General features: G+C 44.1%; 1 long non-coding RNA gene across 3 annotated transcripts in view; it reads right to left on the bottom strand.

Moving 5' to 3' along the window:
• The window catches only part of LOC134969892 (uncharacterized), a 79,954-nt gene that overhangs the window by 37,765 nt on the left and 26,388 nt on the right, over nt 1-15,801 (bottom strand). For all 3 annotated transcript variants that reach the window (XR_010189553.1, XR_010189555.1, XR_010189554.1), the window contains exon 2: nt 1,763-1,896. This is a non-coding gene — a long non-coding RNA (uncharacterized LOC134969892). The remainder of the gene's footprint in view (nt 1-1,762; nt 1,897-15,801) is intronic.

A 15,801-nucleotide genomic window follows, 5' to 3' on the forward strand; every position in this document is an offset into this window, starting at 1 on the left:
CATGCACTGCACAGTAGCGTCCGTTAGTCACATTACACATCACAGTAGTGTCCGTTACTCACATTGCACTGCACAGTAGCGTCTGTTAGTCACATTACACATCACAGTAGTGCCCGTTACTCACATTGCACCGCACAGTAGCGTCCGTTACTCACATTACACATCACAGTAGTGTCCGTTACTCACATTGCACCGCACAGTAGCGTCCGTTAGTCACATTACACATCACAGTAGTGTCCGTTACTCACATTGCACTGCACAGTAGCGTCCGTTAGTCACATTACACATCACAGTTGTGTCCGTTACTCACATTGCACTGCACAGTAGCGTCCGTTAGTCACATTACACATCACAGTAGTGTCCGTTACTCACATTGCACTGCACAGTAGCGTCCGTTACTCACATTACACATCACAGTAGTGTCCGTTACTCACATTGCACTGCACAGTACCGTCCGTTAGTCACACTACACATCACAGTAGTGTCCGTTACTCACATTGCACCGCACAGTAGTGTCCGTTACTCACATTACACATCACAGTAGTGTCAGTTACTCACATTGCACCGCACAGTAGCGTCCGTTAGTCCCTTATACATGTTGCACCACAGTAGAGTCGCTTATTAGGCAACAGTCTTAAATTTAGTTGAGAAGTTAAAGACAGCAGAGTAACCTTAGATTTGTACAGAAAAAAACGTTTCAAGACAGTAATGTAGAATAATCAGTTTAACTAACACTGCTTTTATTCTAAAATAAGCCGCCTAACCCCCCAGGTAGGGGATTTCAACTGGGTGCTTTTACACTGCACAATATGCCAGGTTGATGCTTGTTGACGATCAAAAAGCTGGGCAGCAGGGGCACTAGTGGTGGTAGTTAGGGTAAGGCTGTGGAGGCGGGATAAGTTAAGTTTGGGTCCTACCTGGGAGGTTAGGCTGCATGGAGGGGGTATTAGGCACTACTGGGGGGGTGGTAGGTTTAAGCACTAAGGGGGGAGGGATAGGGTTAGGTTGCGGTACCAGAGGGCAAGGGGTAGGGGGGCAAGGTATAATAATTACCTCACCTCTGTTGGGATCATCACCATTATGATGCCAGCGTCAATATTGCTGCAGACAGCATCGGAATAGTGGGAAGGGGATGGGAGAAGAGGTCCAAGAGAAGACTTGTCAGAGTGTGCTAGAGCAAGCACGGGCTCTTTTGGGGGCGTGGCCTAATCGCGGCCCGCGAGACCACGCCCCTTTATGTAATATAACAATATATTGATGAATGGGGTGCCGCCATGAAAACCACTAAGAAAGGATCAAATCTAGGGAGAGTGGGAGAAGCATGATCAGTGTGATCACCCACTATTCCTCCCCTGCACAGGCAAAGACTGCAGCTGATGCTCTCCGGCAGCAGACTCCTTATAAACACTGCAGCCCAGCACAGCTCTGTAGAGACGGATAAGGGAGAGAGTGGGAGAGGGTAGGGGGTAGGACGGGAGGTAGTGGGACAGATTCCTGGAGCTCTTTGCTGACCTGTGCGGTGTGGACACCAAGATGACCCATTGTTTATTTAGATGTAACATTAAAGCATTAAGGTGAATGAAGCTGCTTAGGAGAGTGCTGGGTTTTCTGTTTATATATATATATATACCAAACAACAGGAGGTGCGGCACGCCAAACGACGGGAACACAATAGCGGTTATGTCCGAATTGAAGACAACGTTTCAATGAAATTTAATCATCCATTTTAATCAGGTCAAAACATAGTAAAACATGAGCTTACCTAAATACCCAGTGTGTACAATTATCACCATCACCACGCTTCCGGAACACAGGCACCCACCAGGTCCGTCGGCGCTTCCACATGACGTAATCACTCAGTGCCCATTACCATGGTAACTGCAGTGTACACGGATCCTACAGAATACAAACATGCACGTTATAACCATATCTCAACACAGACATGATGAAGACAGTATTATAGACAACATGCAGCACACAAAATAATTAACAGCTACAACCAATACATCTATAACATATGGGACATCTAAGCTCATAATTCGATAGGGGATGCGCCCAGCGTGATTAAGAGAAGCCATCCATAAAATGTGCCAGAGATAGTAACTCATGGTTATGTGAACATGTGATCTTTGCACCCAAGAATGATCAAGTTTACTGTATTAGCAGTTATATATTGGAGAGGTTTCCAGGGGAGATGAGAGTTTACAATTGTATAAACACTGTCATGAATGTAGACGATACAGTGCACTATTCTTCTGAGTTCCTAAATCATAATATCCTACTCTCCCTCAAGTTGCGGGAAACTCATTTTTTGGGTAGTCCCCGCACCCAGATCTCCTGCATACCACCCACTTTCTATTATTATTATTACATTTTATTTATAAGGCGCCACATGTGTTTCGCAGCGCCGTACAAAGGACAGTACAGGGAGACAAAACTTAGCATTACAGTAAATAAATAACAGAAATAGAGTACAGGTAACAAAGAGCAGCACAATTCTCAATACATAATACAGCTTAGATGTAAGTAGCGAGGGACTAATCATCAGCCTACTTGGGGCTGGCGGCCATAGATAGAGACAGGGCCGGACTGGCCATCTGGCACATGCCAGAAGGGCCGATGGTCTGGTGGGCCGATCCGGTCCACAGAGAGCCGGGAAGGCTGCACTCAGCGCAGCTCCCAGCTCTCTAGTTTGTCCCCAGCTGCCGCAGCCGCTGCAACGTATGCCTCGTTGCTAAGCAATATGGGGGCGTGCCGCGAGTCCACACCCCCTGACTCGCGACACGCCCCCATTTGCAGTGTCTGCACGTCTTTTACATGGCGCGCGCGTCCCCTTTCTCGTGCACGACTTCGGCACGTGCGCACACACGAATGCTAGGGCCGGACGGAGTCCCCAGTCCGTCCCTGGATAGAGGTGAGGCTTCACCAGCAGGAGAAAAAGCGGGTAAAGATGGTCGCTGAGTAGGACAGAGCTGTGAGTGGAATGTGCTGAGAAGAGGGCTTTGACAACAAGAGGAAAGAGGGTCCTGCTCTGAAGAGCTAACAATCTAGTGGGATGGGGCGACAGACAGATGACATGAGGTGCAAGCAAGCAGGAGGTAGCCTGATGGCAGTATGTAAGCGAAGCAGAGATGTTCAAGGCATGAGGCAGGGGGATGGAGGAGCAGTCTCAGGACTAGGTTATGCATCGGAGGGGTACGCTTTGATGAATATGTGGGGTTTCAGTGCCCGCTTGAAGCTTTGTAAGGTCGGGAAGAGTCTAATGGAGCGCAGGAGCGCTTTCCACTGAAGGGGTGCAGCACGGGCAAAATCTTGAAGAGACAACGATGTGGAGATCCTACTTGGGATTTGCATCTCCGTATGGAGGGGTCAGGGCTAAATGATGCAAAATCACATCATTTAGACCAGCTTCCTACCCATGAACACGCAAATCATGACATTTTGCCGCAGCAGGGGCAGGGCCTAGCGATGTGACAGCCCAGCCCCATTCTCCAAAGTGGCCAGCAGTCTCCTCACCAGACTTTTCCCAGAGAGGAGACTTTAAAAGTAGGTGGGCCAGATGCATCATCGCTTGGAAAGTGACAAAATGGAGAGTTATAAAGTACCAGTCAATCAGCTCCTAACTGTCATTTTTTAAACACAGCCTGTGACATGGCAGTTAGGAGCTGATTGTCTGGTATTTTTCACTCTCCATTTGATCCCTTTCCAAGCGATGGTGCATCTAGCCCTATATGTCCTAAATAATCTACCAGCATCGGGATTACCCATACATTTTATAACCTTAAATGTGGGTGTGCCAAGAAATTTGACTCTACCTAAATTGTGCAATGGGACAAGACTGAAAGTTAAATCTCATCAATGAAAACGTTATAGAGGCCACTATAGTTTCAGTAAGCGGTAATGGCGGAAATGTATTTATTCCTCAAATTCCTCTCAGGGGTGTAGCGAGGGTGGCTCTGGTGGAGCGCGAGCTCCAAGCGCCAGAAGGGTTAGAGGGCGCACTGCCGATACTGACAGCCAACACATGCCGGAGCTCTGCCGCCCTCTTTATATGTCTCACTGTCTGCTTGTAGCTGTGCAGCAGATTTCTGTCCTGCTACACAACTCTCTGTGCCTGCAGCAGCACCTCTTTCTGCCCCGGCTGTTGCAGCACCCCTCTCTGGCCCAGCTGCTGCAGCACCTCTCTCTGCATTAGAAACTGCAGAGTAACATGTATACATGGCTCTAAAGTGGCATAATGTGTATAAATGACTCTACTGTGGCGTAACGTGTATAAGGGGCTCTACTGTGTGGCATAAAGTGTATAAGGGGTACTACTGTGTGTTGTAATGTGAATAACGGATACTACTGTGGTTTAATGTGAATAATGGACAATACTGTGCGGTGTAATGTGAATTGGTACTATTCTGTGGCCACGCCCTCCCCATGAAGCCACACCTCTATATTTTTGTTGCAACCCTGTGGCGCACACTGTCCCTATTTTAACCATGGGGGTGCCCAAAGGAGGCTTTTACCCCGAGCTCCACCAGGTCTAGAACCTGCCCTGTCACCATTTTAGGATTTTTTAAATATTTTTTTAATTTCAAATCTAACATGCACCCAATTCAGCACAGGAGAGGGGGCGCCGAAACATACCCTTGCTCAGGGCACCAAGACACCTAGCTACACCACTGATTCCTCTAAATACCAATAACTTTTCTTTCCAGTTTAAGAGACTTCAGCTCAGGGACGGATCTAGACTTTTCTTTAGGGGGGGCGGTTTACTGTTTAATCTTGACTCCTCCTTCTACAGTCCCAACTCCTCCCATCTGCAATCCTAACTCCTCTCTCAATTCTGACTGAACTTTTTGAGTGAGACTGAGATAGAGCTTTGTGATTGTTTTATGTACATGTGATGTGACTGTGCTATGGGGTAATTGTATTTATTAGCCCTAGTACCCACACACCAGCAAGTGAGGGGCAAATGCTCTGTAACCCTTGCTCTCCTGGCTCCTCTGTGCTGCTGTGGTATAAGCTGCAGCACATCGTTCTGCCTCATGCTCTCCCAGGAGAGCTCTCGTCTGCTCAAAAGTGGGCGTGGCTATGACTGTGTTAGGGGGGGCGGTCGCCCCCTTCGCCCCCCCCCTAGATCCGGCCCTGCTTCAGCTCCAAGTAAACATCTGCGTTGCTATAACAATTAACAAGTCGCAAGGTCAGACTATGTATAGTACGGGTGGACCCGAGAACTGGATGCTTCTTTGCATAGTCAGATTTATGTAGCCTGTCAGTACAAGCAGAGATCTTTATATTTGCACTCAAAGCAATAGAGCCGAAACAACAAATATTGTATACAGGGAGACTTTACAATAATGTTGCAAACTGCATTAATTACAAAGGCAAAGCCGCGGCTATAAGCTAGTTCTAATGGGCCCTACACACAGCGCGATTCGCCGCCGAGCTGCCCGGCGGCGGATACGGCCGTTGGGCGACCCGGCGGCGGGGCAGTGACGGGGGAGTGAAGTTTCTTCGGCTCCATAGAAGTGCAGGCAAATATGGACGAGATCGTCCATATTGGCCTGCATCCACAAGCGACAGGGCACCAGTGATGAACGAGCGCGGGGACGCGCATCGTTCATCACTGGTGCCTCCACACTGAAAGATATGAACGGTGTCTCATTCATTAATGAACGAGATCGTTCATATCTTTCATTACTATCGCGCAGTGAGTAGGGCCCTTTAGTATGTGAAGCTAGCTGTGATGGTCAATTTAAACCATTGCAGTTAAACAGAGTTTACAAATTCTCTCTACTGTACATATTTTACAATTTTATTTTTACGTACAGTGGCAGTTTTATGGTGTATGTAAATCACAAGAGAATCCGGCGGACACTATTAAAGTTTATTAAACCATTTCTGGTGCTTAACTTTGTTGTTTATTTTTTTATCGTATTTCCCCCCCCCCTCCGTTTCCCAAGTTAAGAATGTATAATCTATTATTTTCTTGTTCAAATTGCTGGTGCATACTTGCCTACGCTCCCTCATTCTGCAGGAGACTCCCTGAAATAGAAGCAATCTCCCTGACTCCCTGAATAGTCCAGCAATCTCCCTGATTGCACCTTAACCCAATTATGCAGCTGTTACATTCTTGTGGGGGAAAAATAAATTCAAATGGGAACATCAGTGTCATTTCCCTGCATTGGTAATGGTTATAAGACACAATGATCCCTATGGCTACATGCATTTTAAATAACGTTTCTCGTGGCTACTTACAGTATATGGAACCTCTTGTAAAGCACAATAAACAAACAAATTCTGCAAAACATAAGAGTCTTTTCTTCAAACAAGTAGATCTTACTAACTTTGGGGCATAGTTGGCGACTTTATTGCTGCTCTCTCCGTGAGAGAGCAGCCAGGTCGGCTCAGAAGGGGGTGGGGAAGTGATGTGACGTACAGATGGGGCGGGTCAGAGGTGGAACGGGGCATGGTGGAGGCGGACATGGGGCGTGGTTAATGGATCGCATCATGGAAGACATGCCCCCGCTGTGTAATGCCACTATTACCGGCATTATACTGCAGGGGGGCGTTGCTATGATGATGTGATTCAGCAAGACTGGCCGGACCGCCCACTTTACTCGCTAAGTGGGTGGCTGGGCAGGGAAGACTCCAAAAATCGAGAGATTTGCCTGCTCTTCCGGGGCAGCACCGCTGCAATTTCCACCTCTGACCCTGCACCATCACCCCTTACCCATAGCAGTCCTCATTTTGGTGATCCTACCTCCTATATTTTAAATAGGAACAGTGCGCACAAAAGGGAAGTGTTCTTGATGGGAAGGGGCATGGCCACACAATTCAAATGACACCACTCAGTAGTGCAACTTTATTAACATTATACCATGCGATAGTGTTCCTTATTCATGTTACATCACACAGTAGTACCACTTTACCTTATGTGCATTACTCCTCACAGTGGTGCCCCTTATTCACATTACATCACACTGAATTGCCCCTTATTCACATTACACCACACCATATTGCTCTTTATTCACATTAGACCACACAGTAGTGCCCTTTCTATATGTTACGCCAAACAGTAGAGCACCTAATACACATAATGCCACACATTAGTAATGCCTTTATACACCTAATACCACACAGTAATGCCCCTTACACATATGACACACATTATTAATATCCTTATAAACATAATGCCCCTTACACATTTGCCAACCTTTATTAATGCCCTTATACACACAATGTCCCTTACACATATGCCGCACATTATTAATGCCCTTATATACATGACACACATAATGCCCCTTACACATATGCCACACATTATTAATGCCCTTATTCTCATAATGACACACATAGTGCCCCTTACACATATGCCGCACATTATCAATGCATTTATACACATTACACACAAAATGCCCCTTACACATATGCCGAACACTAGTCAACCCACCCGCACACAGCCGCGAGCACTGTGACCTCTGCCTCTGCTTGAATATATATGTGTCCTCATACATCTTGCCTCAATACGCCATGAATCAGCAAATTCCCTGGCGTGTCAGCTGGCAGCTCCCAACCAGCTCTGCTAATGTTGGGGGCCTTTTTTTTGCTTTAAATGCATCTTATTTGCATTGCTATGTGACTAGGATGCACAAGCAGCTTCTGCTGATTAAAATTATATGTGGCATGCCTATATGCTGTGTGTGACTGTGGTTGTATCTGCATACAAAATGCTATGATACAGTGATTTCCAGGAATACACTGTAACGTAGCATTTTGTATGCAGATACAATCGCAGTCGCACACATAATATAGGCATGCTGCGTATCATTTTAATCAGCAGAAGCTGCTTGTGTCCCTAGGCATTCCAAATGCCCTAGGCATTTGCCTAGTTTACCTATGCCTAGGGCCGGCTCTGCTAATACGTGTTACTTTCACATCTCCCGGAAATGCTTTTTCAAAAGTAGGCAAGTATGGTGTAGTGTTGTATTTGCTGCCTCTATGTCAGGTAGAATATTCCTGAAATATATCCTCTGGTCTTAGTTTAGTGTTTTACAGATGGAAAATATTAGCCGTGGATTAGAAAACATGGCCCAGTTTCTTGTAACACAGGACAGGTTGCACAGATCTGTCATTTAAGCCCTGGGTCTATTCTGAAAGCAGTTCTGTAATGTACAAGCAATGTGATACAAAATGAGGAATGCTGTGCTAGCAGCCAAGCTCGGAAAATCCCTGTTTAGCACTAATGCTGCCAAAACCTTCCAGCTTCTTACAGATATAGCCAATATGGAAGGTTACATACTCCTTTCAAGGTAATTCTATGAACTCCAAAAGCATGAGTAGGAAGAAAAACTCACGGAAGTAAGTGGTAAGTGGAAATGAGTTGATTTTTTTTATTTTTTATTCAATTTAATTAATTTATTTTCTCTTTAACATTTAAAAAATAAATTGAAATTACAATGCAATCTCACAGCTCCAGTTTAAATAATTAAAATACAGTACAACCAGTGCTGCAACTGTGGTGGTAAGCTCCGGTACGGTGTACCGTTGAGAAATTGGCCGCCGTACCATGATGCTGACCCCATCAATTGATATATTTTGCAAATAGACCTGGATTTATCTGAGATCATTACTGGGGGGCTGGGTGGGGGTGTTGGTGGGGGGGTATGTTAGTGATTACTACCACACTTAGCTGCACCGCAGAGCAAGTCACAGTGTATCCCCACAGAGTGCAAAGAAAAGTTTCTGTGTATGGTGGCCATGTCCATTTTTCGGCACATGCACAGAGGACCTGTAAGAAAAAAATTCTACTTGCGCCACTGAGTACAACAAATATTACACATTGAAGCTAAGAATTACAGACGGAATGAAACTATTTTGCAACCTGCTAGCACGGAATCTAAGACACCAATAAAGTTTCTTTGAGGACATCAAGGAAGACATGACTTGGACCAGCACTCAGATCAGCAATGTTCTAATTAGTATTAACTAAGATCCTCCTAGCAAATATGTCCTCCAACATTGGCAGATACTGACTAGTAGTTCCAAGTTAGGAGGTTCTCATTTACTCAGCAATAAAAGTCTCTGTAAACTTGCTGCCCGTAGTCTTCTTAAAAAGAAAAGTCATTGCAGAGCCTTCCCAACTACAACTAAAATATGAGAAGATCACATGAAATCATCGGTGAAATGAACTCCTAAAAACTTAAATCCACTGATCATCTCTTACTGTACCTCCGAACTATTCAAAAACACCCTCTTTGGGGCAGTTTTCCAACTGTATATCTCCTAAAACCTATCACTACCTCCCCCCCCCCCCCCCCACACACACACACACACACACACTTAACAAGTTGCTTCCCCTCTTCCCCATTACTCTCTTGGTCCCCACTAGTCATTATTGTAGCATAATCTGCAAATTTTACTATGAAAAAGATCCTCTCTCACCCAGGATGCTACTAAGACCCTCATCCACTCACTGGTTATCTCCAAACTGGACTATTGTAATCTCCTCCTGACTGGCATCCCTGACAAATGACTCTCTCTGCTCCAATCTATCCCCAGTACTGTTGGCCGGCTCATCTTCCTCACCAAACGAACTACGTCCACTTCCCATCTCCTACAAGCCCTTCACTGGCTTCCCTTCCCTTTCAGAATCCAATTCAAGTTTCTCAAACTTGCCTACAAAGCCCTCACCCAACTCCTCTCCCATTTACATCTCTGACCTTAACTCCCTTTACACTCCCATCTGTCCTCTTCGCTCTGCTAGTGCACGCCGCCTCTCCTGCCAACTGATTACTTCCCCAACCGATTACTTCCTCCCACTCCTACCTCCAAGACTTTGCACGTGCTGCTCCCTTTTTCTGGAAATTACTACCTCTCCCCCTCAGACTCTCCACCTCTCTACAAAACCTCAAACGGGCTCTCAAGATGCACTTCACCAAACCCAGCCAAATCTCATCCTAACGCTCTGATTCACGCTCTTGGTCTACGCCATCTGTGTCACACCTGTCTGTCTTCCACTCCTGTTTAGAAAGTAAGCTCTCACAAATAGGGCCCTTTTTCTTCATGTGCTTACCCATTTCTTACTTAAACCATCTTCAAGGCACCAAATCCCACAGTTTTCTGCCACCCTGATGCTTCTTTTAGTGTCATCTGCTTATGTAATTATGTTTATTTACCCCGTAGTTGTCTGATATTGTCTTCAACTGTAAAGGCCCATACACACTTGACGATAAAATGAGCGACGTCGTTCATTTCAGCCCTCATCAACGACGTCGCTCATTATATCGGCAAGTGTGTATGCATCCGACGACCACCGATGCGCGGCCCCGCGGGACGTTAACGACCCTCGCTTATCTGTGGAGCATGTATGTTCAATTTCCACTATGGTCGTTACCGACCAGAGACGTCGTTGAATGTGTATGGTGTGAACGACCAACGACCAAGCCACTTTTCACCAGCCATGTTCCCAGCTCATTATTTTAATAAACTGTTCAGCTTGGATGCTTCAACGATGAATGGTCTTTGGTCGTTGGTAGTGTGTATGCTCATGTCGTTTGCTCAGCTGTTCAGGGGAAGTTCAAGGGAAGTCGTTAACGACGGTCGTTAACAACGTGTGGATCGTCAAGTGTGTATGGACCTTAAGTCTCTGTTGTCCTGTTTTGATTATTTGTATAATATATAACGAATATAATAAAACTAAAGGAGGTGGGTTTGTAACCTTTTCCAGCCTGATGAGAATCAACAACTCAGAAATCTCCTTTGTTTATGGCATGATACATTTGAGCATGATCATGTTTAATTTTTATTGTGACATTTGCTTGATTGATAGTGGCTCAGCATATGTGTAAAACTAATGACTCTGCTTAGGCTTTCAGTTCCACTGCTACAAAATAAAATAAAATCTTTCAAATAAAAAAAAAAAAAAAAGTAAAAAAAAAAGGATACAAAAGTACTAGATAAATATGTTCCTCCATGCAAAACTCTTACTTTATTGGGCAAAAAAACAGAAATGAGGCTCAGTCACCAGAGAATACACCATTTTGGCTTGCAGTAAGGCTCTTACCCTATGATAAATTGAACCCTGAACCCAGTAGCGGATCTTGCTACGGGCAAGCTGGATTTTTGCACGGGGCACCGCCGCCATGGCAAGATCCGCTACTGGTGCCGCCCAGTGCTGTGTAGATGCGGTGCTCTGTGGTGCGCAATGAAGTCATTGCGCACCGCACTGCATTATGGGAGCAGCACATAGACATTAGGGGTCATAATTGACCTTTAGTGTCTATGCGGTGCAATATGAGAGACGTCATGATGTCTCTCCCATAGATCCGAGGAGCGGCGCCAGCGGCCGGAGACAGAGGGCAGCAGCGGTCAGGAAGCAGGAGCAGGGATGGTGAGTAATATTTTTTTTTGTAAGCGGCGCAACTAGGGGGCACAGTACTGGGGGCACAACTCTACAGGGGGCACAGCACTTGGGCAATACTACACTGGGTGTGATGTTAGTGTATTAGAATGCTTAATATTTGTAGACACTCCCTTACTAATGTGTAAGCCTGAATCTTCAGTGATGGTCCCTGGGACCAGGGGGATGCTGGGAAGTGGGTGGTCCAGTGTGTGTGTGTGTGTGTGTGTGTGTGTGCCTGGAGTTGGTGATGGAATAAACACAGCACAGCAGTGAACTCACATGTCTGTGTGTCCTGATGACTGGATTTACAAACATATGAACAAAACATGGTGTCAGAAGAAGTTTAACTTGGACTGCTAGTGCTCTCAGAGTGTGAAAGAATCTTGAAGTCTGTAAGGCTATGATACTCAGTGTCTGCAAAGCCTGTCGTATGCTCCTCTCTTCAAACAGTGAGTAACCATGGATAAACTAGCTCCTCCGACCGGCATGCTGATGTCTGGTAACTTGTCTGAAAACTGGAAAAGATTTAAGCAAAGGTTTAATATAAATCTTGCTGCATGTGGAGCTGATACAGAGGCTGACAAAACTAAGGCATCCATTTTACTCCATGTGATAGGAGAGGATGTGCTGGACATTTATAATAGTTTTCAGTTTGCTGAGGGGCAGAACATGGTGCTATCTTCTATAATGCAAAAGTTTGAAGATTACTTTGTGCCAAGGAAAAATGTGACATATGAAAGATATAAGTTTTTCACATGAGATCAGAAGTCTGTAGATGGATTTGATCAGTATGTTACAGAGCTGCAATCACTCAGTAAAACCTGTGAGTTTGGTGATTTAAAGGATTCACTGACTAGAGATCGTATTGTCTGTGGAATACCTGATAATGGACTCAGAGAGAGACTGCTGAGAGAGCAAGACATAACTCTAGAAAAGGCAGTGACTATGTGCAGATCTGCAGAAATAACTAGATTTCAAGCCAAAAAGTTACACAAGGAAGCTGATGTAGAGCACGTACATGTGGTGTAGAAAACAGAGCCAAGCAAACCTCCATTCTCAAGAATGAAGCAGTCTAAGCCACAGTCTAACAAGGATATGTGTAGTAGATGTGGAAATGCTCACAATCCTAAAATGTGCCCTGCTTATGGTAAAACCTGCATGAAATGTGGTAGACTTAATCACTTTGCCAAATGCTGTAAAATGAAAAGTGAAACCAAGTGCATGCTATTAAACAAACAGAGGAATTCTTTGTGGATTGCATTGAACTTTGCAGTGCAGATAAGAAAGAATGGATTGTCCCTTTAACTGTGAACAAGATTGTCATTCCCTTTAAGCTTGATACTGGCGCGCAGGTGAATTTAATATTGTTTCAAGACTATAAGTCTTTTAGAGTAAAACCTAAAATTCATCCAGCCAAAGTGAAAGTAACAGGGTACACTGGGGAGGAAATTCCTGTGAAAGGTACATGCTTAGTGACACTGAAATATAAGAGACAACAGTTTAAAACATCTCTACTAATTGTGGAAAAAAATGTGCAACCGATTCTAGGATTAAGTTCCTGTGTGAAACTAAGCTTGCTAAAGAGTTTTTATGGTGACATCACAAGTAGAAGATGACTGCAAATCGATGTTTACAGAATACAGAGACTTGTTTGAAGGTCTAGGTTGTTTGCCTGGAGAGCATAAAATAAATATAGACACGCAAGTTCAGTGATACACCCCTGGAGAAAAGTGCCGTTTGCGCTGAGAGAAAAACTGAGACAAGAGTTAAATCGCATGGAAGCCTTGGGTGTGATACAGAAAGTTGATGAGCCTACTGAATGGGTAAGCTCCTTAGTAATTGTTGAAAAGAAAAATGGAGAACTCAGAATATGTCTAGACCCCAGAGATTTAAACAAAGCTATTAAATGAGTACATTTCAAACTACCAACCAGAGATGAAATCATGTTGCAATTTGAGGGAGCAAAATGGTTCAGTAAATTGGAGGCATCTTCAGGATTCTGGCAAATGAAGCTAGATGAGGCCAGCTCAAAGTTTTGTACATTTAATACACCAGAAGGTCGATACAGATTTCTTCGACTACCATATGGAATATTGTCTGCTCCAGAAGTATATCACAAAAAGATACACGTGATTTTTTAACATATTCCAGGTGTTGAAACAATGATGGATGACATTATTGTCTGGGGATCTGCAAAGGAAGAACAGGATTCTAGATTGAGACAAGTAATGGAACTTGTCAAGAAAGTAAATCTAAAGCTAAACAAGGACAAATGTGAATTTGGCGTGAATACACTTACCTTTATGGGCGACTCTCGGATCAAGGTGTAAAACCAGACACAAGGAAAATATCAGCCATAGTGAACATGGAACGTCCTAACAACAAAGACGACGTCGGAAGATTCCTAGGAATGATTACTTACTTAGGAAAGTTTATTTCTCAACTCTCTGAACGAACAGTCTCTCTTAGATGGTTGTTGGACAAAGATAACGAGTGGATGTGGTCACATGTCAAAACTTGAAACAGATCATTACAGAGCAACCAGTGCTAAAATTCTTTGATCCTGCGAAAAGAATAAGAATTTCAGCAGATGCTTCGCACTTTGGCCTAGGCTCAGTGCTGTTACAAGAATATGAGGATACATGGCAACCAGTAATCTATGCATCAAGAGCACTGACAAGTGCTGAAACAAGGTATGCTCAGATAGAAAAAGAACTTCTAGCGATCACATATGCATGTGAGCGATTTCATCAGTTTGTGTATGGTCAAACATTTACAGTGGAAACTGACCACAAGCCATTGGTAGCTATCATGACTAAATCATTACATGACTGTCCCATGAGAATTCAACTAATGCTTATCAGACTACAGAAATATGATGTACACTTGCTGTACTGTCCTGGCAAATACATGTACATTGCTGATACACTTTCTCGTGCTGAGGACAAAAGTGAAGGTTCCAAAAGTCTGATGGATGAAGAGATAGAAGCCTATGTTAATTTGATCGTAGCTTCTCTACCAGTGTCTCTTGCAAGACAAGAACAGATTAGGAAAGAAACTGAGACAGATGACACAATGAAAGTGTTGAAAGATATCATTGTGAAAGGTTGGCCAGCAGAAAAACATGCGTGCCCGCTGTCTATCTATGATTATTGGATGTACCGCAGTGACCTTACAGTTGTCGATGGTATTATTTACAAAGGCAATAGGTTTGTCATACCTGCACGACTAAGAAAAACTATGCTGTGCAAGATACATGAAGGCCACTTAGGAGAAGAAAAATGTAAGCGGAGAGCGCGTGAAGTTATGTATTGGCCAAGAATGAACCAAGACATAGCACAGACTACAGCTACATGTGAATTATGTCTTACGTATAGACCGAAACAACAAGTCGAGCCACTGAGTCCTCACGCAGTGCCAGAGAAACCGTACCAGAAAGTTGGCGCAGATTTGTTTGATTGTAATGGGAAAACGTACATTGTCGTGACTGATTATTACTATAACTACCCTGAGGTGAAGACACTACATACAACTACTAGTAAAGCCGTAATCAATTGCATGAAGTCAGTCTTTGCAAGGCATGGTGTTCCTATGGAAGTGTTCACTGACAATGGTCCTCAGTTTTCCAGTGCTGAATTTAGACAATTTGCTGATGAGTGGGAATTTGTCCATACTACGTCAAGTCCCCACTATCCACGCTCAAATGGGTTGGTGGAAAGTTCAGTAAAAATTGTAAAGAGTCTCATGAAAAAAGCTCAAGAAGGTAAAGAAGATTTCTACAAAAGTCTTTAAATCTACCACAGTACACCTTTACAGAATGGACTTTCTCCTGCACAAATGCTGACGGGAAGGAGGATTAGAGCAAATCTCCTGATACATGATGAACTGCTTAATACACATAACTCAGAGTTGGTCAGACTGAGTAAGGAACATCAACAGGCGAAACAGAAACTGTTCCATGACAGGCGAGCAAAAAGCTTATATGATCTAAAATCGGGTGACCAAGTCCGTCTCAGAGATCATGAGAAAGGTATTTGGGTGCAGAAAGGTATTGTGCAAGCACAAGTAGCACCAAGATCTTATACTATATGTACAGAGCATGGAACAGAAGTAAGAAGAAATCGGGTGGATTTAAGATCTCAACCTAACCATAATGAAGACAACATGACTGAAGAATACCCTTCATCTGACATGTATGATGATCCTGATAATGGTGAACAAACCACGATTCTAGAAAGGTCCAACATGGTCGATGAAACACAGACTGTGTATGAAATACCCAAAAGGGAAATACGCAGACCTGAGAGACTCATTGAAACGTGTTAGATGATCTTCTTAATATGACGTTGTTAATTGTTGCATTGAAGCGTACAGGGCTTATCTTTAAAGAAAAGAGGATGTGATGT

This window comes from Pseudophryne corroboree, chromosome 11 (assembly GCF_028390025.1).
Source record: "Pseudophryne corroboree isolate aPseCor3 chromosome 11, aPseCor3.hap2, whole genome shotgun sequence".
NCBI classification, from domain to species: Eukaryota; Metazoa; Chordata; class Amphibia; order Anura; family Myobatrachidae; genus Pseudophryne; species Pseudophryne corroboree.